Source organism: Juglans microcarpa x Juglans regia, chromosome 5D (assembly GCF_004785595.1).
Source record: "Juglans microcarpa x Juglans regia isolate MS1-56 chromosome 5D, Jm3101_v1.0, whole genome shotgun sequence".
Taxonomy (NCBI): Eukaryota; Viridiplantae; Streptophyta; class Magnoliopsida; order Fagales; family Juglandaceae; genus Juglans; species Juglans microcarpa x Juglans regia.
The window spans coordinates 12,477,671-12,481,064 of NC_054602.1; positions in this window are offsets into that span (position 1 = coordinate 12,477,671).

Consider the following 3,394-nt stretch of genomic DNA (forward strand, 5'->3'; position numbering starts at 1 on the left):
CGAAATGGGAGAGAGATAGAGATCGCGAAGACGGACACTGTCGAGAGAGAGTTTCGCGAGGACAGAGAGAGCTTCGCAACGAAATGGGTGATGATAGAGATGAAAGAGAGATCCATTGTGAGGGGGAGGGGAGCGAGAAGAGAGAAAGGGAGAAGGGAGAGGAGAGCTAAGGAGAATGAGAGAGAAGATATAAGGGAAACATGCTACCTTCAACTAGGGGTGGGCAGCGGGGCCCGCCCCCGCTACCCCGCTCGGCTTCCGCCCCGCCCCCGCATGGGCGGGCGGGCTAACCCGCTCCGCCCATGCGGGGGCGGGGTCCCCCGCCCCGCATAGAGAGGGTATAGCGGGGGCGGGGGGCGGTGGGGAAATCCCCAACCCCGCATGGTGCGGGGCGGGGTGCGGGGAAGGGCACCCCCGCCCCGCACCATGCGGGTAGCAGCCCTACCTTCAACTTGCACTTACTGTAAAACATGTAAATCTCCTACGTGTTCATTTTCTATTGGAGGGTGTAAAATACAAAATCACACCACGTCTGATCTGAAGCTTTTCCCTTAAGATAATGGTCTGTGTTGGACGCTAGTAGTAAGTGAGTTGGATCATGTCTTAGCATGATCAAGAGTCTGTTATGTTTAGTCCTATATAAAGTCCAAGTTTTGATTTAATGAAGCAACTATTTCCATTAAGTCCATATGAATATTTTGGAAGTTTTAGCCCCTCGAAGTGCCTTTATTTACAATTATTATTGAAAGCCCTTGACAGTGATATCCAGAGCCAATTCAAGTCTCATGGCAGAAGGTACTTGATTTACTCGACTTTTGAAATCCATTGTGGGGGGGGGGGAGCGAGAAGAGAGAAAGGGAGAAGGGAGAGAAGAGAAGAGGAGAGGGGAGAGCTAAGGTGAATGAGAGAGAAGACATAAGGGAAACATGCTACCTTCAACTTGCACTTACTGTAAAACATGTAAATCTCCTACGTGTCCATTTTCTATTGGAGGGTGTAAAATACAAAATCACACCACGTCTGATCTGAAGCTTTTCCCTTAAGATAATGGTCTGTGTTGGACGCTAGTAGTAAGAGAGTTGGATCATGTCTTAGCATGATCAAGAGTCTGTTATGTTTAGAGTCCTATATAAAGTCCAAGTTTTGATTTAATGAAGCAACTATTTCCATTAAGTCCATATGAATATTTTGGAGGTTTTAGCCCTCGAAGTGCCTTTATTTACAATTATTATTGAAAGCCCTTGACAGTGGTATCCAGAGCCAATTCGAGTCTCATGGCAGAAGGTACTTGATTTACTCGACTTTTGGAAGCCATTGCTCAATTTAAAACCAAAAATGAAAGTTTGAGAGATACACAATCGCAGCTAACAAGAGCCCAGGCGCAACAACAGAATCTTCTGGAGGAACTGATACAGGAGGTAGCAACCTTAGCCTCAAGCTATAACACATTGTCCCACACCCTTGCCCACCCACCACATCAAACCCACAACACTAATCCTGGAAGCAATAGTTCCTAACACCACCAAGACACAAACCCTCTCACAACTAACCATATCCATCACAATCTCCTTTTTGACACACCGAATGGAATCCATAGTCGCAATATGCATTTGGGTTTTTCAAAATTTGATGGAACTAACCCCACTGGTTGGATTTTCCAAGCCCATCAATTCTTTGTCTACTACCACACCCCAGACCCAAAAAATATTCATTTGGCCTCTTTCCATATGGAAGGAAAAGCCTTGAATTGGTACCAATGACTATTTGAATCCCACCCAATTCACTCTTGGGCCAAATTCGTACATGCCTTATGAGTCCGATTCGCACATACCCCTTTCGATGACCCCATAGCCGAATTTACCAAACTTAAACAGTCTTCTACTGTGGAGGACTACCAAACCCAATTTGAACTACTCTTTAACCAAACCCCAGTCTTCCTGAAGATTTTCGGGTTAGCACCTTCTTAAGCGGCCTTCGAGATGACATTCGGATCACAGTCACTATGTTCCAGCCCAAATACCTATTCACGACATTTGAACTAGCCCGGCTCTATGAGGAAGAGGTATGGAGGCGTTCTTTCTCCCGCCCATTTGGTCACTCTTATATGGGCCCAAACCCAAATCTCGGGAATACTTTCCCTAAGCTACCAGCCTTGAACCCACCAAACTCATACAGAATCCTTGGTCTTCCCTCACCTCCCTGCCCAATTAACCAACCTTTACCCCTTCCTAAACCCAAGCCCAACTTACCTATTAAACTGATTACCTTGGCCCAAATGAAGGAACAAAGAGATTGTGGGATTTGTTACTACTGTGAGGAAAAATGGTTGCCGGGCCACAACTGCAGAGCACCTAAAGTGTTTTTGTTGGAAGGTTAGAGGAAGAAGATAGTACTGAAGTGCATGAGGCAGTTTCTGATACTCCAACAAAAGATACCATTGAGGACGTGGCAGCCGGTGGAGAGGTAGTGGAGATTTCTCTCCATGCAATTTATGGGACACCAGCTTCGAAAACCATGCATTTAATAGGCTTGATTGGGAACTAGCAAGTGACAATATTCATCGAAACAGGCAACACATAGTTTTGTTGATCCAAATGTTTGAAGAAGTGCCAAACTGTCAATGCAGGAAGGGCGTGGCATGATAGTTAAGGTGGCGAATGGAGATCGCTTGCCCTACTTAGGTTGCTATGTAATAGTTCCTTTCAACCTACAAGGTCACAAATTCTCTACATATCTCTATTTACTAATATTGGGTGGTTGCGATCTTGTTTTAGGGGTTAATTGGTGTAACACCCGCTTCTCGTAGGTTAGGGATGTCATATATTTTCATAAAAGTAACTCGGCAAGAGATCTCATTTTTAATAAAATAAATATTTATTTCATATAAGAATTATTTAATAAAAGCATGTCTCTAAATAAAATTAAATGAAACAATTGAATAAAATTTATGTCATAAAAATAATTTATTCTATAAAGTCTGGAATTTAATCAACTACTCCATCTAAGCCTAGCCCGCATGTTCGTACCCATCACCATGTTTATCTGTGGTGGTTTAAAAACATAAAATAAACTAAAATGAATTGAAAACTCAATAAAAACTCTATCATAACGTAAACATACTTAACATAAGATTTTTCATAAAATATTTTATACCAAGAACTTAAAATCATGATCGTTCATAAAAAGAGTGGGTTTTTCATAAAAACATACGCATGCTTATGTCATGCATGACTAGTTTGAGTTATCTGTCTTATCATATTTATTTTACTGGCCCACACACTTAACCCTAGGAGAGTTCCAAGACCAGATAAAAAAGTATGTAGATCTTATAGAACTGAACGAACATTTGAAGAAAAGGAATGGGTTTACCCGAGGCTAAAACCCTATTGCCAAC